This window comes from Aegilops tauschii, chromosome 4 (assembly GCF_002575655.3).
Source record: "Aegilops tauschii subsp. strangulata cultivar AL8/78 chromosome 4, Aet v6.0, whole genome shotgun sequence".
Lineage (NCBI taxonomy): Eukaryota > Viridiplantae > Streptophyta > Magnoliopsida > Poales > Poaceae > Aegilops > Aegilops tauschii.
Window position 1 is genome coordinate 90,963,135 of NC_053038.3, and position 26,175 is coordinate 90,989,309.

Consider the following 26,175-nt stretch of genomic DNA (forward strand, 5'->3'; position numbering starts at 1 on the left):
CCCTCGGTGTCGTCCGGGTTCAGGCCGAGGTCCCTGTCGGGCACCTCCTCATCCTGGTCAATGGCGTTGGACCGGGTTCTCCGGAACGCAAAGCCGCCCCCAGACGCGGCATCCGTCGGTGCCAGCGCCAGCTGTCGGTGTCAAAACCGGCGGATCTCGGGTAGGGGGTCCCGAACTGTGCGTCTAAGGTCGATGGTAACAGGAGACAGGGGACACGATGTTTACCCAGGTTCAGGCCCTCTCTATGGAGGTAATACCCTACTTCCTGCTTGATTGATCTTGATGAATATGAGTATTACAAGAGTTGATCTACCACGAGATCATAATGGCTAAAACCCTAAAAGTCAAGCATGTATGATTCTGATTATAATTGCCCCTACGGACTAAACCCTCCGGTTTATATAGACACCGGAGGGTACTAGGGTTGTACAAAGTCGGTTACAGAGAAAGGAATCTTCATATCCAAACGCCAAGCTTGCCATCCACGCCAAGGAGAGTACCACCTGGACACGGGAGAGAGTCTTCTATCTTGTATCTTCACGGCCCATCTGTCCGGCCCACGTTACATAGTCCGGACGTCCGAGGACCCCTTAATCCAGGACTCCCTCAATAGCCCCTGAACCAGGCTTCAATGATGATGTGTCCGATGCGCAGATTGTCTTCGGCATTGCAAGGCGGGTTCCTTCTCTAAATACTCCAAAACAGCCTTCGAACACAGGAAACGTGTCCGGCTCTGCAAAACAAATACCACACACAACCGCAGAGAGTATAATATTTCACGTGTCCAATCTGCTGACAACTCGTCACCACCCGGTTATTATTTCGAACCGTTTATAGCCTGTCGCTCCACGCTTCAAGACGCGGTTTCCATTGGCACGTCTTGTCGCAGTAGAGATCGTGTCCCTTTATTACGGGATTCTCATCAATACGGGCGTGGGTAATCCAACCGTGTTGTCTGCACGGCCCTTGGGAATAGGCGAGTTTTAAGGCGAGTGGGGAGGCGCTTGATATTCACTGCCTTTATAAAGGGGCACAGACCCGTCTTTCTCCTCTACGCCAACCCTTTCCTCAACCTTTCCAACCTCGAGTTCCAGCACCCAAGGTTCAATTTAATTGCTCCGAGCCTCCCAGTCATGTCCGGACCCAACCCTTAAGGCCGGTGGGTGGCCTCCTCTGTCACAGAGGAGGATATCCCGAAGCTCCGGGCGGCAAGATACCTGACCGCGGAAATCCCCCACAGGCTCCCTGCTAAAGGGCAGGTTATTCCTACTTCCAGATCCGGCGAGAGGGTCGTATTCATCTCCAACTTCCTTCGAGGGCTAGGGTTCGCTCTCCATCCCTTCGTTCGCAGACTCATGTTCTATTATGGGCTAGATTTTCACGATCTAGCTCCGGACTCCTTTCTTCACATCTCGGCATTCATCGTCATGTGCGAGGCCTTTCTCCGTATTCCCCCACACTTCGGCTTGTGGCTCAAGACCTTTAATGTGAAGCCGAAGGTAGTCGATGGGAAACTAGCGGAGTGCGGTAGTGCTACGGTGAGCAAACTCACCAATACTCCTTGGCCAAAAGGCTCCTTCATAGAAACTTCCAACCTATGGCAGCGGGAGTGGTTTTACATCACTGAACCCCGTGGTACCAAGTGGGCAGCTACACCTGCGTTCCGATCTGGCCCTCCATTACGGCTTGCATCGTGGATTTATAAGGGGCTGGACTGGGGATCAATTGACGAAGTGCAGACGCTACAAAGCCGCATCCGGAGCCTCATTGAAAAGGACACCGGCCTCATCAACGTAATCCAAGTAATGCTAGTCCGCCGGGTCCTACCGTGCCAGCGACGGCCTCTTCGCACGTGTGAATTCAATCCGGAAGGACCACGAACCCTTCAACACTTCTTCGGCATGACTCACAGAGGAATGTGGAATTTATTCTTTGGGACACGAAAACAGTGGCCGGATACCATCAAGGATATCGGCCTCGACTGCAACCATCCGGATACCTCGGTAAGCACTCGACTCCTTAACACAACTTAGTTAAATATCCCGTAACAATATACTGAGAAAATCATCTTCGACCAGGGCTGGATAAAGAAGGCGGAAAGAATTTGGTGTTCAGTCCCTCTTCCCGAAGACTCAGCTGATCCTGTGTTAACAAGGATGCTGGCTCCGGCGCCATATCAAGTGCCGGCGAAAGAGGACAAGGAGGAGAGCAAGAAAGCCAAAGGTGGCCTCCATTCTAAAGGTACACTAGACACTATGTCAGGGGAGATTGGAACTCCCTCTTCCGAAGACAAAAGAGAAGGGGAAACTGACATCCCTCCTCCCACTACAAAAAAATACAGTTCCGTGATGATACGTGTTTGTCACAGTAGGTCACGTTTTCTGTCATGCATGTACATCCATGACAATTTTATGACAGAATCAAGATAGTCATACTTGTGCTGTCGTAGAAGTGTTCCATGACATTACCAAAATTATCATCACGGAAGTGTCCACTTCCATGACAATAAATCACGCATCACAGAAGTGCTTTCGTCAAGGGTGACCGACACGTGGCATCCACCGTAATGGAACGCCGTTAAGCTATCGGGTCCGGTTTTGGATCCGATAACCCGTTAACAGCCCGGACCAATGGGGATTTTCCACGTGTAAAATTCTGATTGGCTGACGAAAACACATGTCAGCTCCGCGTTGGCACAGGTGTCACTCATCCAATGGGCCAGATGCGCCTATGATATGTTGACACGTGGACCGGCCCAAAAGTGGTCCATAAAGTTTAAATGGGCCGGCCCAACTAAAGGCCCGCAAGATTTTGCGGACCATAATGGGCCGGCCCAGCTAAAGGCCCACGAGATTTTGCGGACCATAATGGGTTGGCCTAGCTACAGGCCCACAAGATTTTGCGGGCCATAATGGGCCGGCCCAGGTAAAAGCCCACAAGATTTTTGCGGGCCATAATGGGCCGGCCCAGGTGAAGGCCCACAAGATTTTTGTGGACCATAATGGGCCGGCCCAGCTAAAGGCCCACGAGATTTTGCCGACATTAATGGGCCTGCCTAGCTGTAGGCCCACAAGATTTTGAGGACCCTAGTAGGCCGGCCCATTAACTGGCTGCCATGTTTTGGGCCAAATGCCGGCCCATATTTGATCCGGTCCATTAATGGCCTGCCATGTTCCGGGCCTAACAATGGCCCATATGAGATCCGGCCTGTTAAAAGCCTACCACGTTCTGGGCCAAATTACGGCCCAGATCAGGTCCGGCCCTTTAAGAGGCTTTGGGCTAAATTATGGCCCATATCAGATTCGGCCCGTCAACTGGACGCTATGCTTTTGGGCCCAATTGCTAAAGGCCCATTTAGTAATTCGGCCTGATATTAGTTTCGGCCTGTTAAGGGCCCGTTTAACATTTCAGCCCTATATTAATTTCGGCCTGTTAAAAGCCCTTCATATAGTTGGGCCTAACTACGGCCCGGTTTGCATCCGGCCTGCTCGCAGCCGATAATCTGATTGGGCCAAACAAGGACCAAGACAATTTTGGCCTGTTAAAAGCCCGTGATTTGATTGGCACAATCATGGGTCGGGGTCTGTCTCGGGCTTCTGCCGGCCCGTGAGCTGTTCGACACGTTTCAGGCCCAACCTACTTCTCAGCCTCCTAAAAGCCCATTGAGTTTTCATGCGAAAAGAGGGCCGGCGGTTTACTCGGCCTATTAAAGGCCCGACTCTACTAGTGGGCCAGTTTACATTTAGGCCTTCTAACAGACCAAGATGACGGGGCCCATGATGCAGATCATACATCGTGATTGCATGACGGCCCGATTATGTACCGTAATTTTATGGTTTGGCCGGTTTACTGCGAAGACAGGATATATATACAGTAAAATAACTGCAGCATCGTGAATAAGAAAAAACCTAGACTATACAATAAAGAAATTACGGCATATTATATCCACTGGGCATCAAAGTTCGCCACTATGATAATAAAGCACAAGCAGACAGCAGATTACATACACGGGGCATCAAAGATCGCCACCGGTGCAACTAAACACGCCGACAAAATAATATACAAAACTGACAACACTTCAATAGAATTCAAGAAAGGTTAGCCCTGCCGGGGAGCTGCAGCGCAAGCTGATGAGACTGCGCTTGTTTAACACTTATATCCTCCTCACTCTTAAAGATAAACAAGCAGACAGATGATAGGTTTTGCACATAAAAGTATCAGTGCTGGCAATTCATCACATTTCTTACTGACGAATAAAGTGACATAGTTTAAAATTGCATTAACACAATATGGTATTGTTCAGGTCAAGACATGGCAGGAAATGACATTGTGAAGGAGTTGGCAGCTTCACGACACCACTCGATTACAGATCAAGAACTCATAAGTATCAATGGTTAGTGTGCTGTCAATTTATCCCATTTCAGATTGGCAAATAAAGAGACGGTTTAAATAATAGTAGAATGATATGACATTGTTCATAGTTAAGACATTGCAGAATATGACATTGTGCTGTAGTGGGTAGGTTCACCACACCACTGGATTACGGATCAAGAACAGAAGCATACATGCAGTGCAAAAGAAGATCACTTGTTCTGTATAGTTTAATTTACATGGTATGAAGAAGTAACTTGGGTGTACATGAAAGTGCGTTATATCGACTAGAGGGGGGTGAATAGGCGATTTTTATGAATTCTTCACTGAGGAATTTGCTAGTGAGGAAATTCCTTAGCGAAGAACTACTTGCAGCAGAATAAGTACTCAAAAGTAAACATAACATAACACAAGCATGGTCATCATGATGAAATGAAGACAAGCACAGAGTACAGAAAGCGTAATCACAAGATAACACAGGATGAGGACAAACAAACTGAAGAAATTGAACTGAGGAAATTTAGAAAGTCAAAGTCAAAGTCTTCAAACACAGATATGACAAGCACACAACACAGTAATGAGGAAATGAAAGAGTTGAGGAAATAGAACCAGTTGGCTTGGTGAAGAAAATGATTTGGTAGACCAGTTCCAACTGCTGTCTCAGTTGTACATCTGGTTGGAGCGGCTAGGTATTTAAACCTGAGGACACACAGTCCCGGACACACAGTCCTCACCGTATTCTCCTTGAGCTAAGGTCACACAGACCTCGCCCAATCACTCGTGGTAAGTCTTCAGGTGACTTCCGAACCTTCACAAACTCGGTCACTCGGCGATCCACAATTCCTCTTGGATGCTCTAGACCATGACGCCTAACCGTCTGGAAGAAGCACAGTCTTCAAAGGTAACAAGCGTCGGATCCATGCAGGATAAATCTCTTCGGTGATGCTCAATCACTTTGGGTTTGTAGGTGTTTGGGTTTTCCTCACTCGATGATTTTCGCTCAAAGTCCTCGGAGGATGGGATGCTCTTAAATGACAAGTGTCAGTTTCTCTCGGAGCAGCCAACCAGCTAGTGGTTGTAGGGGGCGGCTATTTATAGCCTAGGGAGCAGCCCGACATGATAAGACATAAATGCCCTTCAATGATATGACCGTTAGGTGGATAAGATATTTTGGGACAGCTGGCGCGTAGCACAGCAACGGTCGGAAATTTGAGGTTCAAATTCCTCAGGGCTATCATGTTCCTCACTGTGTAGGCAATTCGCACTGGTGAATTCCTAACTCCTTAGTCAAAACAAATTCCTCAGAGACCAGAAGAACTTCGTCTCTGTTGCTGAAGAATATGACTGAACTGTATGAGATTTCCAATGGCTTCACTCGAAGGGATTAGTAGGTGTAGGATTTTGAGTTGAGCATCACATGGAAAATTTTCCTTAGTATTTCCTTGACCCCCTTTGACAGTATGGTGTTTCCTCAAGAAATAGAAAATGAAACTACGAAAACAAAAGTCTTCACGCTTCATGTTCCTTGAATGAATGCCAAGTCTCCACGGTCACACCAATTTCTTCACTTTCAAAGTCTTCAGAATTCCAAAGTCTTCAGTCGAAGAACTTCATTTTTAGGGGTCGACTTTCTCTGTAAATATCAAACTCCTCATAGACTTATAGACCTGTGTGCACTCACAAACGCATCAGTCCCTTAACCTATAAGTCTTCAATACACCAAAATCACTAAGGGGCACTAGATGCATTTACAATCTCCCCCTTTTTGGTGATTGATGACAATATAGGTTAAGTTTTCAACGGGGATAAACATATGAAGTGTAAATACTGATATTGAGGAATTTGATTGCAAGATATAGACGAACTCCCCCTGAAGATGTGCATAGTGAGGAATTTGCTTTTGAAGCAATGCACACTTGAAGAGTTGAATCATGGAGATCTCCCCCTATATCTTGTAATTCATACACGCATTTGACATATAATATGAAGAATTTGAAATGCATGATGAAATATGGTGACTGATGTAATTCAGCATGCGTGCATTAACATTACGAGGAATAGGCATGCAGAAGAACACAGCAAAAGTATCAGGCCACCATAGAGTTTAAGTGTACAACTCGATCCAACAAAGTCATCAGAAGAACGAGAGTTGTAACTTCAAAAAAACGCCCATAGAAGATAGACCCGCTTGAAGACTAACTCAAATTTCTCCCCCTTGGTCATCGAATGACCAAAAGGATCGAAAATGAGGACTAACGCCCCTGAAGAATATCAAGTTGATGAAGGAGCGCCATCGTTATTGGGGTCGTTTGTTGATGTAGGGCCTGCTGTAGTGTCGTCCAAGTCTTCATGCTCATCGGTGTCGCGCGATGAAGAATAGGAGCTGGCCACCAAGGAGGGAACCTTGACCTTCTTGTATTTCTTCGGTGGAGGTGCAGACCAGTCAAAGTCTTCCTTGAGACCCATTTTCTTCAGATCTTCTTCACCATATACATGTGACAGAATAGCCCAGGTGCGATCGAAGACTTCGTGGAGGTAGTAATGGTTTTTCTTCACTGCATTATGTGTAGCAGTCATGTTGTGAAGAATTGAACCAAACTGACGCTTAACCCATTTATGGTTTCGATCCACCTTTTGGTGAAGACTTAGTAGAAGCTCACGGTCAGTCATCACACGAGGAGCAGTAGCTTGAGGATTTGGCTTGGAGGCATGGGCAGCAAAATCATGAGTGGCAGAGTCATCATTGGTGGAATAAGATGCAGCCTTGTGAAACTGACCATCCAATGGACGAATGCCTTCATCTATAACAGCTGGAGCCTTGCCCTTTTCGTCAGCTGAGGAATAGGTCCGCTTGAGGACTTCAATCGGGGGCAAGTAGCTGAGGTGATTCTGAAAATCAGCTTTGTAGTTGAGTGAAGACCTTGTCCTGAGGAATCTCATGATCCAGGGTGCATAAGGCTTCAGCTCAAACGGTGAAAGTGCAACATTTGCCAGAGTCCTCATGAAGAAATCGTGATAATTGTCAGGAATGACATGAATGATGTTGAATACCAGATTCTTCATGATGCCAACAATTTCCTCATCAGATGAGTCGTGGCCTTTGATTGGACTCATAGTCTTCGTCAGAATGCGATAGACTATCCTTGGTACATACTGCAATTCCTTCATGAGGAATTTTGTCCTTGAGGCTTGACCGGGCTTCAATGGCTTCATCAACACTTGCATATAGTGATCTGTAAGCTCAGGCTCTTGGTACATGCAACGAGCTCCTTCAGGTGGAGGACTGATGGGCAGGGCGTGAAGTAATTCAGAGGCTAGTGCTTTGTAGTGAGTGTTTTCGGTCATCCAGTCCAAAACCCAGGAGTTCACATCGTCAGCATCTCCTGTGATGTGCAAAGTTGCGTAGAATTGAAGAATGAGTTCTTCATTCCAATCAACTATGTCTATGCAAAAGTTGAGGAGGCCTGTGTCATGAAGCACACTGAGGACAGGTGTGAAGCATGGCAGTGATTCCATGTCCACATGAGGAATATGCTCATGATCGAAGACTTTGTCCTTATTGAAAAGTAGTGAAGAATAGAAGTTGGCCTGGCTGGTGGTCCAGAAGCGCTTCCTTCTAAGATGAGCAGAATCATAAGGATTGTAGTCAGTGAAGAACACATGCTCGCCGAAGAAATCATCAGCCTTGAATTTCTGCTTCTTTGAGAATGGGTCCTTTGGTTTGGGCTAAGGAGTGTCAGTCAATTGCATTATCACCTCAGGAATCGCAATCTCAGGTTCTTCATGCTGAGGAATTTCAGCTTCTACTCTAGTGACAGCCTGGGTCTTCAATTCTTCATTTTCATTTTCTTCAGCACTAGTGGCTGGAATTTCTTCATGGACAGATGGGGTTGCACAAGGTTCTTCAGATCCCATTTGTACTTCAGTCGCAACAGGGGACTAAGGAATTTTTTGCAATGGTGTGAAGAGTGTAGAGTTGGGGTGCTGACTTTCCCAAAAGTCATCATTCATCACTGGTGTGGTGCAGCCAATGTCCACATCTTCATCTTCCATTTCTTCAACGCCGGCCTCCTAAGCAGTAAACTGAGGCATGGGCGAGGAAACTGTGGGGGTTGAAGGGATTTTATCCACTTCAATTTCTTCATCCATCTACTCTGACGAAGCAGCAGAAGGATTTTCTTCATCAGATCCGCTAGGGATCACATATTCTTGATCAAAAGGAACTAGCGCCTTTGATGGTAAGGTAGTGAGAGGAACAGCATCAATTGGGTTTGCAAAAGAGCTGGTCATAAACTTCATCTTCTTCGGAGCTGAAGAAGCTAATGCCTTCCTTTTCTTCACAGCTGCACGCTCTGCAGCCTTAGTCTTCTTCACATCTGATGCAGATGGAAGGATTGGAGTTGGAGTAGGCGCAGGAGGAGCAAAGGAATGTGGTTGATTTTCTTCAGGCACAACTAATGCAGTTGCCCTGACCTCTTCATTTTCTTCAAGCGCACCACTAGTGGATGCCCTGGCAATTTCATCAGCGGCTGGAATGCAGTCATCAGCCTTGGAACTCACATTTTCTTCAGCAGCCTGAATGTCATCAGCGGTGCTGGCATGTTCTTTAGTCGGCTGAGCAGATGCTTCAGCCTGAGGAATTTCTTGTTGCGATGGGGCTGCAACATTGGAGGTGAACTTCTAAGTCAGTTTAACAAACCTGACCTTGGCTCCTTGCCAATCAGCATAGTAAGCATTGAAATCATCACTGAGGACTTTGATTTCAGACTGGATCTTCACAAGATCATCAGTTGTCATAGAGACAACATTGTTCTTCAGAAATTTTTCTTTCCTATACTGTGCTTTCTTGATCTGCCTGGCCTTCTCATATTTCCATTTCTCTTCTTGGATGAAGGTAGTCAGCATATGATTTTGGCCAGGAGTCAACTTGAAATCAGGCATAGGAGTGTTTGGGTCCTTGTGCCAGAGATCAATGTAGCCGAGGATCAACTTTGGATCCAAAAGCAGAGGCACATTTGTGCCCTTGGCTCTAGCGGCCCTGACTTGCCTATCTCTGATGATCTCTGCAAGTTCATCATCATCAGCTTCGTCTTCTTCAGACGGCACTTGGAAGGCGACCTGCTTCTTGTAAGGACTTCGGCGAGAACCTCGTCCAGCAGTGGCCTTTGTCTTCAGCAGAGAGGGTCCCGTTGAAGAATTTGGTGCAGCTGAGGAACTAGCAGAAGCTCCTAAGGCAATGGAGATGCCTGTAGTCCTTTGGCACGTGGCAAGATGCACAGGTGCTGAGGACTTTGTCGGAGCAGCTGAGGACTTTGTCGGAGCAGCTGAGGACTTTGGAGGAGGAGGAGCAGCGTGAGGAATTTGCCGTGAGGGCTTTGAGGATTCTGGCCGTGAGGGCATAGCTAAGGAACTTGGCCTTGAGGGCATTGGAGGTGAAGCACTTGGCTTGTGCGCAGGCTTCTTTGCCATGGATTTCTTCGGCTTGACAGAGACCTCAGCGGTAGCAGCAGCAGCAGAGTCTTCATTGAATTTCCTCACTGCTTCTCTGGCTTGTTTAGCCAGCTTGGCCTGGCGCTTGGCCCATTCATCAGGATAGTCCTCACCGCGCTTGAGGCTGGTGGGATCCGCTTCTTGGCCAGGTGCCAACGGAGGTCTTGGGCATGGAGGATTGAGTGCGAATTTCTTCATATACTTGGGAGTAACATATCTGTACTCCCTCCATTCCCTTGCCCATCTCCTCTCTATCTTCTGAATGCGCACCTTGTGCTGATTTTTATCTTCCTCAGGGGGTGTGCAGTACCCAGCATAGATGTCCTCAGGGATTTCAAATGCAGTGTTGACCTCAGGCCTCTTTCCTCCTTTCTGTGGCTTCTTTCCATCAGCCATTTTCTTCAGTTGAGGAATTTGAACAATTGAATTCTCTGAAGAAGTATGCAAATTTTCTTCGAGGAACGCTGCAAATGAGTTAAGTTGATGAGAACCTAGTGATTCAGCAGCGGACATGAGTACCTGTGAACAGAGTATAGTTGGGAGGAATTTGTAGAGGTCATATGCGTTCTCAGAAGATTTTTCAAAAAAGAACAAGTTTGAGGAATTTGACCAGATGAGTCTTGAAGAATTTCACTAAGCGTTCTTTGTCTTAGGTTCCAGAGTTGTATAGATCGAAGATCCACACAATTGAGGAATCTTGAAGAAAAATATAGCTTAGAGAAATGAATCAAGAGCAGATGACATGTGAGGTGTTCAGTGTGTGAAGAATTTGAAGAAAAAACACCTTTGAAGATTTTGTAGTAATCATTTGAATCAAAGAGGGCAGTAAAAATAACTTTTAATTACCCTGGATGAAGAACACGACGAACTGTGAGGTGGAGAAGTGAAGTTCGTCTGTGCAGATCTTCCACGCCCTAACTCGGCGGAGGAAGACGGCTACGGCGGCGGCGGAGTGAAGATTTCCGCGGCCGGCGCGAGTACGACGGCGACGAGGTCGAGGCAGTGAAGCTCTTCCTCACCGGCGACGATGAAGTAGCGGCGGCGCTAGGGTTTGAGAAGCTTGAGCGGGAGAGAGGTCGAGCGGAGTAAAAGAAGTGAGGAAGGGGAGGGGGTATTTATAGCCACGGTGAAAAACTGTTCATCCGAAGAATTTGGACGAACGTGCCCCTGACCCTTCTCATTCGCTTGACATGTGTCACCCACGTACTGAGAAGTGGAGATCGTGTTAGATCGTGGGTGAATATATAAGTATTTCGTGGGATGCAGAACGGTTTGAGCGGCAAAGCCGAAAATTTGGATAAGATAAGTTTTAATGTTCCGTTCGCAAATTCTTCAGCTGACAAGGACACAGTGAAGATTTTGAACGAGTTTCAAATAGAGCGCACATGAATAATTTGTGAATAGATTGGGTTGAGTTTAGCATAGAGGGGGAAAGGTCCGATCACATTCACTTAGCAGAAAACGCAACTTGAAGAATTAGCCATAAGTGAATGCTGTAGAGGACATAAACTCATATATATATATATATATATACATATATATATATAGCCAATGGAGAAAAATGACGGAAACAGTGAAGGCAATGCAAAGTTGAAGAAATTGAACAACTGAGGAATTTCAGAACCGAGGAAAAACTCAAATTGAAGATTTTCAACTTTGGTGGTGGCGAGACCCACCGTATAAGAATGATGATTTCAGACACCGCGTACAATTGTCGTAGGGTTCTGAGAATCAAATTCTTCGTTAATTTCTTCACACTTAGAGTGTTATTCTTCATTGATTGAAGAAAAAAGTTTCTTCATGTGTTGCACATCTAAGTCATCGATTTTGCATAAGTGTTAAGATGAGTGTCCTTTTCAAAGAACATTCGAAGATTATAAGATATTTAGCTCACACCGCAACTTGCTAAATCTCTTCTCATCCAAGGGCTTTGTGAAGATATCGGCTAGCTGTTCTTCAGTCTTCACATGCTCAATAGAAATGTCGCCCTTCAACACATGATCACAAAGAAAATGATGACGAATCTAAATGTGCTTTGTCTTCGAGTGCTGAACTGGGTTGTGAGAAATCTTGATGGCACTCTCATTGTCACAGAAGAGAGGCACATTCTTCACGTTGACGCCGTAGTCCTTGAGAGTTTGCTTCATCCACAGCAATTGAGCACAGCAAGAACCAGCAGCAATGTACTCAGCTTCAGCAGTAGACAGTGATACGCAGTTCTGTTTCTTCGAGGACCAACAGACCAAAGATCATCCGAGGAAATGACATGTACCAGATGTTGACTTGCGTTCCACACGATCACTAGCATAGTCAGAGTCAGAATATCCAATGAGATCAAAAGACGAGCCCTTGGGGTACCATAATCCAAGTGTTGGTGTGTGAGCTAGATATCGAAGAATATGCTTCATAGCCTTATGGTGTGATTCCTTCGGTGTAGCTTGAAATCGGGCACACATGCAAACACTAAGAATTATATCTGGCCTAGATGCACATAAGTACAATAAAGAACCAATCATGGAGCGGTATACCTTATGATCGAAGTCAATACCATTTTCATCAGTGCACAGATGGCCATTTGTGGGCGTAGGAATTTTGACGCCTTTGCAATCTTGCATGCCGAATTTCCTCAGTACATCCTTGAGGTATTTCTCCTGAGATATGAATATGCCATTGCGCTGTTGACGAATTTAAAGACCTAAGAAAAATTTCAATTCTCCCATCATAGACATTTGATATTCTTCACTCATCATATAGGCAAATTCATCACTATAACGTTGGTCAGTACAACCAAAGATAATATCATCAACATATATTTGGCACACAAACAGTTCACCATCATAAGATTTAGTGAAAAGAGTAGGGTCGAGTGAACCGGGTTTGAAGCCTTTCTTCATGAGAAATTCCTTCAAAGTATCATACCACGCCCGAGGAGCCTGCTTGAGGCCATAGAGGGCCTTGTTGAGTCTGAAGACTTTGTCAGGATTCTTTGGATCTTCAAAACCTGGGGGTTGAGCAACATATACTTCTTCCTCAAGCTTACCATTGAGGAATGCACTTTTCACATCCATTTGATATAAAGTGATATCATGATGATTAGCATAAGCAAGTAATATGCGAATAGCCTCAAATCTAGCAACAGGTGCAAAAGTTTCATCGAAATCAATTCCTTCAACCTGTGTGGAGCCTTGAGCTACAAGCCGTGCCTTATTCCTCACCACAAGGCCATTTTCATCTTGCTTGTTGCGGTAGATCCACTTTGTGCCAATGATATTGTGCTTGCAAGGATCTGGACGTTTGACCAGTTCCCAGACGTTGTTGAACTCAAACTGATGTAATTCTTCTTGCATGGCCTGAATCCACTCAGGCTCCAGAAATGCTTCATCTACCTTAGTGGGCTCTGTGATAGAGACAAAAGCATAGTGCCCACAAAAGTTAGATAAATGTGAAGCTTTTGAGCGTGTGAGAGGACCTGGTGCTTCAATGTCATCGATGATCTTTTCAACTTGCACTTCTTTTGCAACGCGAGGATGAGCTGGTTGTCGTCGAGGAATTTGATCAACATTTTCTTCAGCATTTTATTTAGGTGCATTAGCTCGACGTTCTTCATGCTCTGGAATGAATTCTTCAGCAGATTCTTCGGTAGGAATGACATCCTCAGTAGCCTTGAACATGATAGATTCCTCGGGTGTTGGTTCATCTATCACAGAAGGTAGGTGCTCTCTTTGCGAGCCATTAGTTCCATCGAACCGCACATCTATAGTTTCAACAACCTTGTGAAGAACGTTGTTGAAGACTCTGTAGGTGTGCGAGTCCTTTCCGTAGCCAAGCATAAAACCTTCATGTGCTTTCGGTGCAAATTTAGCATTGTGATGAGGATCTCTAATCCAGCATTTAGCACCGAAGACTTTGAAATAACTCACATTGGGTTTCTTGTCAGTGAGGAGTTCATAGGCAGTCTTCTTGAAGAATTTGTGAAGATATACCCTGTTGATGATGTGGCACGTAGTATAAATTGCCTCAATCCAGAAGTGACGAGGCATCTTGTACTCATCAAGCATAGTGCGAGCCATCTCGACAAGAGTTCTGTTCTTGCGCTCCACGACGCCATTCTGCTAAGGAGTATAAGGAGTAGATAACTCATGAGTAATACCAAGTTCATCAAGATAGTCATCAAGACCAGAATTCTTGAACTCAGTTCCATTGTCACTTCTGATGTGCTTGATCTTCACACCAAAGTTGGTTGAAGCCCTCGAGGAAAATCGTTTGAAGACTTCCTGCACTTCATGTTTGTAAGTAACAATGTGTACCCATGTGTAACGAGAGTAATCATCAACAATAACAAAGCCATAGAGAGATGCATCATTTGTGACTGCTGAATAATGATTAGGACCGAAGAGATCCATATGAAGCAATTCAAATGGTCGAGTAGTGGTCATGATAGTCTTCGCTGGATGCTTAGCCTTGGTCAACTTTCCAGCTTCACAAGCTCCGCATAAGTGATCCTTGAGGAATTTGACATTTTCAATGCCAATGACATGCTTCTTCTTCGCAAGCGTGTGCAAATTCCTCATGCCTGCATGACCAAGTCGTCGATGCCATAGCCAGCCTTCTGAAGCTTTTGCAAGTAGGCACACGGCTGGTTGCGGTCCTGTAGAGAAATCAACAATATACAAGTCTCCTCTCCTAAAGCCTTTGAAGACTTTGGAATTGCTAGCTTCCATAACCACAACACAACGATACTTGCCAAAGACAACAACCATATCAAGATCGCAAAGCATTGAGACAGACATGAGGTTGTATCCTAAGGACTCGACAAGCATGACTTTGTCCATGTGTCGATCCTTTGTGATCGCAACCTTACCTAGACCCAATACCTGACTTTTGCCTTTGTCAGTGAAGATGATATGCTTCAGATGCGATGGTGATAAGGGAGCATCCATCAATAGATTCTTGTCACCAGTCATGTGATTTGTACATCCACTATCGAGGACCCACTCAGTGGCTTTGGGTTGATCATCCTGCAGATGAATTAGTGCAACTTACGAACTTCATATACTTCATTAGTGAAGAATATGACATCAATTCATCAGATCAATTTCATCAAGTAATAGAACAAATAAAGCAGTACGAGGACGTGAAAAATGAAGGTTCATTTCTTCATGATTAGCTTGCATCCTTTCAGGCACTTTTCATGTCTCCAACAAATTCTTCAGACGTTTACGCACGTCTGGAGACCTGACCCTGCAGAAGAGATTAGTTCTTTTTTTTCACCACCCACATCTGAAGGGGTGACAAAGAGTTCATCACTCTGCGAGCTCCATACGAGAAAGGTGGCATAGAAGCCAATCCATTTCGTTTCACATAAGAGGAGTTAGGGTAAGCATATGAATAAGCAGAGAAATTCTTCGAGGACTTATGAACATAATGATTAGAAGAATAATGCTCATATTCAAAGCCCTTAGCTCTTCCCTGCGAAACAGAGTTGTTAGCATGATGATGTTCATATGAGGACTTTGATCCTTTTGAGGAATTTGATCCACGTGAGGAATTTGGTCCGTATGAGGACTTGGATCCATATGAAGAATTTGGTCCATATGAAGAATTTGATCTGGGGTTCCTATTCTTCACAGGTGGTGTCATGAGGACATTCACCTGAAGACTTTCAAGGCACCTTTTGGGAACCCAGATTTTCTTCATAGGGGAACCGTTCCTGCAGTTAGTACCAACATATCTAGCAAATACTTCACCATTCTGATTTTTGAACAGTTTATAGTTGGAGTCAAATGACTCATCAAAAGAATGAGAAGATTCACATGTAAAGCCAGATAGATTAGATGGATCAACTGGAGGTCCCTTTGCAACAATCCATGAGGTTTTGGGGTACTGCTCAGGCTTCCAATATGTACCATCAGCATTGAGTTTCCTCTCAAAAGCAATACCCTCTTTCCTAGGGTTCCTGTTGAGGATCTGCTTTTTAAGCACATCACAAAGAGTCTGATGCCCTTTGAGGCTTTTGTACATGCCTGTCATGTACAATTCCTTCAGCCCTGCATCGTCAGTGATACTAGCAAAGTCCTCAGATGAGGAATTAGTGATAGCATAGGTAGGTGAAGAATTTGTAACATTATAAGCATTTGAACATTCAGGTGAAGAATTAGCAGATTCACGTTCAATGCATTTCAAACATGGAGGAACAAATTCTTCCTGAGCAGCGCTGATTTGTTGAGCAAGTAATAAATCGCGCTCCTTCTGAAGATCTTCATAACTCACTCTTAGCTTTTCAAGATCTTGCTTTCTCTGAAGAAATTCATAAGAAAGCTTCTCATGATCAGATAAGAGAGTGTTATGTTGATCTTGAAGGGTGTCATACTTAGTATGAAGTCTCTGAAGACTTTCAGCCAAAGCTTTTGACTGATCAATTTCTTCAGCCAACATATCATCGCTCCTATTTAGCATGTATTGAACTTTTTCCAAAGCTCTTTGTTGTTTAGTGGAAAGGGAAGCAAGTTTGACATAGCTGGGTCCAAATTCATCACCAGATTCATCATCACTAGACTCGGATAGGTAGCATTCAGTTACCTCAACACTTTTTGCCATAAGGCATGATGAAGAGGATGATGATTCTGGTTCGAATGTCATTGCTTTGAGAGATTCCTTGAAGTCCTCAAACCAAGGATCGTGACGGGTTCGATGACCTTCATAGACCTCAGAGAGACGGTCCCAGATAAGCTCCGCATGATCGAGATGCATGATGTTCCTGAACTGATTTTGAGACAGATAGGAGCAGATGACGTCCTTTGCCGTGAGATTGAGAAGAGTGTACTTGCGAATGTCATCCGCTTCCGCCATCTTGCATAGATCGGTCAGACCAATCTCAGTGACGGTCCACAGCTCGCTGTTCATCGCCATGAGGCGCTTCTTCATCATGGCCTTCCACTTGGGATACTCGTGACCGTCAAAGATGGGGCATGACACAGTCTTCATTCCTGTGGTCGACATAACTAAAACTCCAGGTGGTTAAACCAAAATCACACAGAACAAGGGAGTACCTTGCTCTAATACCAATTGAAAGTGCGTTATATCAACTAGAGGGGGGTGAATAGGCGATTTTTATGAATTCTTCACTGAGGAATTTGCTAGTGAGGAAATTCCTTAGCGAAGAACTACTTGCAGCGGAATAAGTACTCAAAAGTAAACATAACAGAACACGAGCATGGTCATCATGATGAAATGAAGACAAGCACAGAGTACAGAAAGCGTAATCACAGGATAACACAGGATGAGGACAAACAGACTGAAGAAATTGAACTGAGGAAATTTAGAAAGTCTTCAGTCAAAGTCTTCAAACACAGATATGACAAGCACACAACACAGTAATGAGGAAATGAAAGAGTTGAGGAAATAGAACCAGTTGGCTTGGTGAAGACAATGATTTGGTAGACCAGTTCCAACTACTGTCTCAGTTGTACATCTGGTTGGAGCGGCTAGGTATTTAAACCTGAGGACACACAGTCCCGGACACACAGTCCTCACCGTATTCTCCTTGGGCTAAGGTCACACAGACCTCGCCCAATCACTCGTGGTAAGTCTTCAGGTGACTTCCGAACCTTCACAAACTCGGTCACTTGGCGATCCACAATTCCTCTTGGATGATCTAGACCATGACGCCTAACCGTCTGGAAGAAGCACAGTCTTCAAAGGTAACAAGCGTCGGATCCACGCAGGATCAATCTCTTCAGTGATGCTCAATAACTTTTGGTTTGTAGGTTTTTGGGTTTGGGTTTTTCTCACTCGATGATTTTCGCTCAAAGTCCTTAGAGGATGGGATGCTCTTAAATGACAAGTGTGAGTTTCTCTCGGAGCAGCCACCTAGCTAGTGGTTGTAGGGGGCGGCTATTTATAGCCTAGGGAGCAGCCCGACATGATAAGACATAAATGCCCTTCAATGATATGACCGTTAGGTGGATAATATATTTTGGGACAGCTGGCGCGTAGCACAACAACGGTCGGAAATTTGAGGTTCAAATTCCTCAGGGCTATCATGTTCCTCATTGTGTAGGTAATTCACACTGGCGAATTCCTAACTCCTCAGTCAGAACAAATTCCTTGGAGACCAGAAGAACTTCGTCTCTGTCACTGAAGAATATGACTGAACTGTATGAGATTTCCAATGGCTTCACTCGAAGGGATTGGTAGGTGTAGGATTTTGAGTTGAGCATCACATGGAAATTTTTCCTTAGTATTTCCTCGACCCCCTTTAACAGTACGGTGTTTCCTATGACTCAAGAAAAAGAAAATCAAACTACGAAAACAAAAGTCTTCACGCTTCATGTTCCTCGAATGAATGCCATGTCTTCACGGTCACACCAATTTCTTCACTTTCAAAGTCTTCAGAAAGTCTTCAAAATTCCAAAGTCTTCAGTCGAAGAACTTCATTTTTAGGGGTCGACTTTCTCTGTAAATATCAAACTCCTCATAGACTTATAGACCTGTGTACACTCACAAACGCATCAGTCCCTTAACCTATAAGTCTTCAATACACCAAAATCACTAAGGGGCACTAGATGCACTTACAGTACAACTGAAAACTTAAATTGAGAAGGACAAACTTTTGTTTATGAACTACATAATAAACTTTAAACATGCAATTTAATGCAAACACCAAAAATAAACAGTTGTTGCAGTCATGCCTAACCAAATATACACAACAAAGTTTGAAGGCTTGAGAAGGAAAAACTTACATTATTGGTGAAGGCAGGCTCTATAATGCCCTTGTCCATGCTGATGGGGGGGCGCAATTCAAGAAGTTTACCACATAATCTTCTTCATAAGCATTGCCTTTGTTCTACATTTTGTTAAGAGTAAATATAGATGTGACAGTAAGAAAAAAATGGAGAATATTTAAGATAAGATGAAGAGTGATGCTACATAACCAAGTAGCTATAAATGTAAGTACAGCGATACAGGCAAAAGGTACAACCAAGAGCAATGAAGAGCTAAACCTCTTCGGTACCATCGGTGTTATCCAACCTTATGGTAAGAGTAAATATAGATCTTATGTGTAGAAAATGGAGGGCAAAGGAAAATAAGCTGCAGAGTGATGGTAGATGAACAACTACCTGTCAATATAAGTACACTGATAAAGGACAGCAAGTACTTACAAGAACAATGCAGAGCTAAAAAATTTCATTGGCATTGGATATATTCTACACTAATGTAACCATTCATACAGATCAGATAATTTGGAGCGAACAATTGATAAGCAAGCTATCATGCATACTGCTGTCACATAATGAACCAGGTATGTATGCAAGTACAGTGATATAGGACAATAGGTACTAACAAGAGCAAAGCAGCGGGCAGCATATTTGCGATATCCTGTCGTTCTTTTCAAACCGGAATTCTTTTTCGAGCAGATTTCCTGCAAAAAAGATCCGTAAGGCACATGCGGAAAAGTAGAAATTCAAATTGTCATGCGACATCATAGGCAGTACCTCATCCTCGGAACGAGACCAGTGCATAACAAGGTTTTTCCATTCAATGTCTTCTAAATTTAGCACAGGAGACTTCACCAGAAATTCGTTTATAGACTTTCCATCAAAGTGTGATTTCCTCAGGTAACACCAATACTGATGCAATGCTTCCTTGAAAAGCGCAAGCAAGCTTTGCTCGTCATGACTATCCAGATTGACCCTCGCCTACTTACAACAATGTAATGTAAATCATTGATGTGTTCAATCAGCAGAAAACAGGAAAATAATCACCATGAATAATAGCACTTACACGTAAGTGGGACAGGAAGATGTGAAAATGGTGTTTGTCTTCACTATAATCTTCCCATGATGGGAATATATGCACGTAGTCCCTAATAACATTCAAAGCATTGTCTTTTAAACTGGGAATAACTGGAATGGGGTTCCAATCTGCAGGAATTGGCTGTCTCTGCAGTTGGGATAGGTCTTCGGCCGGTGGACTTGCTGTACGTTTTGCTAGAGTGGGATTTTTCTGTGGTACGGCTGGTGCTATGGCAACTGAAATCGGCATACCTTTTGCTGGAGTGCAGGTCCTGTGTGGTGCGGCTAGTGGTGTGGCCAGTGAAGTATGGGTACAGTTTGCTGGAGTCGGTCCTACGTTTTGTGTCACTGGTTGTACAACCAATATAAGTGGGGTGCTCTCTGATTTCTCCGGCACAACCACGTTTTTCAAGGACTTTGCTGGTGCTCCTTCAGGTTCGGCAATCACCCTCTTCCTTTTTGATGTCTGATGCACAGGAACAACATTTGAGTGGAAAAACATGGTATGATGACAGATGGAATATGTATTGATAATGGATGGGCATGGCATCTCGACATATATGATGAGTAAACTAAGCAGATGGCGGTGCAACAAAGTAGAAGAAATGCAAGACGACATATGCAAGATACGCGCAATCAATAAAACCTTGCCAAATTAGAATAGGCACCTTGATGGGTGAACAGGATAGGCCACCTGCCTTTGACTCCTCAAGGTTAGAATAGTCATTAGGATCATATTCTGAACAAGAATCAACAGGTGGGGAGCGTATGAGTTTCATTGCATCCAGAATGGCACTCAATGCCTTGGTGCCAATTTTGTAAGTCATTGCGGTGTTTAGCTTCAAGAGTGGACTGCTGCTAGTGCGACACAAAGCAGCTACACAGATCATAGTGTAGATATAACGGGAAAACCGTAAGCATCAGAGTATAATCAGCAAAGTGGAACTTGCTGGAATATATGTGCTAGTATTGCCGGTACGGCTAGAAAGGCTTCGGATACTAGCTCTCTTCAACTGAAGGTGCGGTACTGTTAATATCAGTGTAACTCTCAAAGGCGACACAGCTCCCCGCATTTCCTTGCTATTCTTATAGGATTCAAGTGGGCAGGCCACTACAAATCCTATTCCCATGTTTACAAAATTCTACGTATCAAAGAGGCCCGACGAGTTCAAAGTGTCCATACCAACCGACCGTATAGACCTCTACACTGCAAATGTCCCTGCTCATCTTCACTACAAGGAACATACTGTACTACTATCATACTCCCTCCATTCCAAATATAAGTCTTGGTAGAGATTTCCACTATGGATCATATACAGATGTATCCAGATACATTTTAGAGTGTAGATTCACTCATTTTGCTCCATATGTAGTCCATGGTGGAATCTATACAAAGACTTGTATTTAGGAACAGAGAGAGAGTACTTATTAAAGAAGAATGGAAGAGGAACATGCTAAAGAAGAGCAAGCAGATTTTGGATAATAAAATGTTCGTTGCGCAGTGCCCACACATGATGAACCAGAGCACATTAAGAAAGCAACTCCCTGCTGTCTCTCTATATGTGGTGCACGTGCTTTTTCGAAAGTAAAGTAGGAACATGAGCTAACCAATTAAATGTTATCTGTTTTAGTAATATCAGCAGCATATCAGATTCGTACTTGAGCAACAAGTTTGGAATTATGAGTGGCACGTTGTTTAGGTTGATGGATTCAGGAGCAGTGCTAAGCAGGTACGATGATGGTACTGAATATAAAGGGATGTCTGCATGCAAGTCGCGTGACTTTTTTCATTTGGGTCAGTCGACCATTTCAGACGGTTGGATGAAGATCCTACGTCTCCTAACCCTTCTTCTTCCTCGTCTCTGATTCTTCCCATACAGAACACCGCACGGGCCGCCGGCCAGACCATCGGTCCCCACCGCATGTGTTCCTCCGCCACCCCCACCCCCCACCCCCGCCCCCACCTGCGTCGAGTTTTCTTCGTTCAGCGAGGCCCCACCACCGCCCCCCACAACCAAACTCCCCACCCAGCCCCTTCGTTCGCACCGGTGAACTCCGGCGAGCTCTGAAAAATCGACTGACCCAATTTTGAAATTTAGTCTACTGTGATTTAACTAGTGTGGAATATAAAAGGCAAAAACCATAAGCATTGGAGTATAGTGTTGAGCGTGCCATGGCGGATGTGAAGGTGCAAACCGGACAAAGGCAACTTCGCAACCAATGTTTGCTTTCAACTAGCAAGTAAGTGATGGACAAGAAATCAGAGTAAAGCAGTGGCGATCTATTTTCTTGCTGCGATAAATAAGTTGAGCAGATACGAAAGAGTATCGCCTCTGGTGCGGCGCCGTGTATGCATCTGCTGAGAATTGGACGGTGCTGCGATAGCGATGGCTGTCGGTGGCATGGAAGCAGATCTAGGAGGGTAGACGGTGGCGGCGGGGCGCGGTGGATGAGACGGTCGTAGGAGCGGCGCCGGCAAGGTGGACGATGGCGGGGATGAAGTGAGAGGACGGGATGCAAGGATCCCGGTCCGAAGCCGTGGACGAGAGAGGTCGATCTCTTGTAATGGACGACGGCGTCGGGGTATCAGCTCCGGCATGGTGGAGGAGGACGACGGTGGATGGGATGGCGGACGGAGGAGGCTGGGGTGGAGAGGGTGTTTTGGTGCCCACGGAGTACGAATGGGGAAATGGAGGTGGAGAGGAAGGGGGAACCATGTCTTCAGGACGCGCTTGTCTCAAATGCGAGGAAATTTACAAACTTAGCCCCCGTTTCAAATTTCCTACATCACAGCAATATTAGTCGTTGGAGATAGGACGGTAATCTCGCATACACCGAATATTTGCCGATGAGAGTTTGTTTTTGGCGCCCACCGTGTTTGAATCGGGGAGGGAGTCGATTTCGGCCGAGGACACACTGTGTTTTGGCGCCCACCGTGTATGAATCCGGGTGAGAGGCGGTTATGTCACGTTTGAGTGAAATTACAAACCTACCCCTATCGAAACCTATAGAAATCGAGCAGATAGGCTTTGCGTGGCAGGGATAGGCAGTAGTAATTTCCATCTCGCAGATTTTGGTTTCGGGCGGTTACTGTGACTTTCCCCGCTTCGTTCAAATTTTGCAGAGTGCACGTTTACCGTGCCAACTCAATTCGAATCCCGTTTGTATTCTATTTTTTCGGGCGGGATCCATTTTTGATTGGAATAAAATTCTATATACATCATTTTTTTTATATATACTTTCAAAAGCACAACAAAGAATTCTGCTCTTTTATATGTATAATATGATTTACAAATACAATGATCTCAAAATCATAAGGTTGAATTCAAAAAATTAAACCAAATTATCTTCTACTAAAATGTATGGATCAGTAATATCTACATATTAAATAACATAGATGCACGTGAATTCATATGAGTATGCATGTTTGATAGATCAATTTTGGTTCGAGTATGGATTACATGTATCATCATCTCGAATTCAAATATTTGAATCCCTTTTATGTTCACTCCTTTCATGCCCATCTCTCTCGCATGCATGCTCCTTCATGTAGCTATCACTCTCCTTTCTCCAGCTCACCCGCACGCTCACTTCATGTTTCTCCTATCCTCGCAAACATGGTCTCTCGACGTCTCCCTTGAGAAGTGTCACACTCTCCCTAACATTATACATTACACGGTTTTCATTATCTCTCACGTCTCTACCGTTCTCTCGTATCAGTAGGTACCTAAGCTTTCTTTTTCACCGCCACACACACGGTCTCCACTCGTCTTTCACTTTGTCTTTCTCTCTATGGGATTCTCTCACACACCTATATGTCTCTAGATATGAATCATACCACTAAAATTACTCTCTCTCTCTCTCCTGTAGACACAACATTTGTTGCAGTCTCCTTTTCATCTTCATCCCAGACTGACATTATTCATTTGTTTACTAATCAGACAAACTCCCCCCCCCTCTCTCTCTCACACACACACACACACAACTCCTGCTTCCACTCCCCTTCCCGACTACCGTCTCTCTCTCTCACACACAACACTCTCGCTTTCTCACCCCCGACTCGTATTTCTCTCACAAACATTTATCAACTAGCCTCTAGGTAGGTTTATACACCCGCACACTTATGCTTCCACTATCACATACATGTCTCTCTCCCGCTCCATGTATCTATGTAGACTTTTCTTCCCTTCTTGAGACACGCCCTCTCGATCGTGCACACACACACACACTATCTCCTCATTTTAAGCTGATACCTCTCGCACACACACTCTTTGTGTCTTTGTCACACATGCACTCCGTCCTCCTCCTCTCCCCCTCTCTCTCTCACACACATGGGCTTTTTGCAACAACTAGCAAGATGCCCATGCATTGCACGGAACATCAAGATGCATTTGTATGAGTAGTTTATCTTGTGGGAGAAAAGGATGAACAAGGGAAGGACTTATTTGCAAGTGTGGAGAGGGGTGTGGGTATCTTTTTGCAAAATTGCCATAGTTTCCTTCCTATCCGTCAGATATAGATCGAACGGCCTATATTGCAGGATGGCAGGCACACGATCTTCACCGACTATGCTTTTTATAAGAGTAGGGATAAAAAACAGAGTTGGTGATGATGGTGGGCCTGCCATCCTGCAATATAGGCCGTCCGATTTATATCTGACGGATAGGAACGAAACTATGGCAATTTACCCGCACTCCTCTCCACATTTGCAGATAAGGCCTTCCCTCGTTCATCCTTTTCTCCCACAAGATCTTGATGTTCCGTGCAATGCACGGGCATCTTGCTAGTAAGAGTAGAAATTAAACATATACCACTTCTCGAATCTTGAAACCAACAGCATCCCTCCCTTATCTCATCAAAACTGCCAAAGGAATATATTTTGAGTGAAACATAACAATTTTTTAGTGATATACGTATTTCAAAACTAGACTTTTTTCCTATCAAATCGGTGAATATGTATTAATCTACTCAGATCGTGTGGCAACGCATTGGCACATTGCTAGTAGTTATTACAATTTTTTGGACACCAGACAAATGGTGGAGTACATATACGAAGAGAAGAGGCGCACGCACGCAGTCGGTCTCTCGCTGTCTCGCACACACGAGTGTTACGTAAAGGCAATGTTAACAAATAAACCCTAAAACCCTAGGTGCACGATTGATGCATTCGCGGGTACCGGGTACATGGTGGAGCGCACCTTTGTAGGAATAGTCAGCTCGCGTGGTAATTTGATCCATAGGAGTTGATTGTCGGGACCACAGGTGAACGACTTGGAGGCGGTGGCTCGCCAGTTGCCACAGATCGAGTAGCCATGTTTAAAATATCATTTTTTTAGTGGGATTAAGAGTTCCGATTTTCAATGGCGCGTTATAAGTACTAAGTAGTTTTTACATGATTGGTATGGAGTGAAAATGGAATTCATAGTACTACGTACCTCCTTGGCGTTTGGTTGTATGGGTTTATGTTGCGAGATGTTGAACCTGGTAGTTCTAGGGCAAATACTATGTTTAGATTTAGATGTTGGTTTTCAGTAATGAAAATCGGAAGGGGGAAACCCTTCTTTGATTAAAAAAAACTACTACCTCCGTTCTGGTTTACTAGTCCCCATCGTATTTTGGGTCAAAGTTTGTCCACGAATTTTACTTGTAAAATGTGAATGGAAAACGAGATTTTGTTATACGGAAACAAAAAAGGACTGGAGGGAGTGATTGCACTGACACGGACGCGACCTCTCATAGCGCAGGCATTGAAACGGCGCGCCGGCCAAGAGGGCCCCACTTGCTGCAGGCCCGGCTGAACACGCCTCCTCGCCGCATGCAACCGGCTTTAGACTGCCCCGCCTGCCTTCATTGAATCCGCGCGTGTGCCGGCAACATGTCCTTCCGCGAGCCGGCCGGCATTTTAGAACACAAAAAATGACCAAAATATAATTAATTGCGCATGGTCTTGACTTGTTGTGCTCGCACTGGTAGCAGGAACTAGAGGTTTTTCTTTATTCATAACGCTCCTCAAAAAAAATTTGGCTTTGAAGTGAGTCATGGTTGTGGACATTATGTATGAATGTGGAGATATCTGTGAACATGAGTTTGATGTGGAAGTTGAACTTGGAATGTCGGGCTTGTGCGTGAACTATACCATGTCCAATGCTTCGTCCGTTATTGTTTGGAAAGTAATTGCTGTTATTACATGACCCAAAAAAAATATTTTGTGCCACATCAGTAGATGCACGGACATCACAACAGGCATGCTGACTGGATAAACATTTAAACCTAGCTACTATGAAGGAAATTTTGTATTGACAACAGTTTTAGATAGCAGGAGACGCCTAGCCTGCTCTGCCTCTGCTAGCTTATTTCTGGCTTCTTCCATCTCTTCTTTGGCATGGGTGAAGAGAGCATCTGATTGCTCTTTTCGCTTCTTCAGGAACTCAGCTACATTCTCAAGGGCTACTGCACACTTTCTTTCAGCCTTTACTAGAGCCACGAGGACACGGACAGCTGACGACTCCACCTGGCTTGT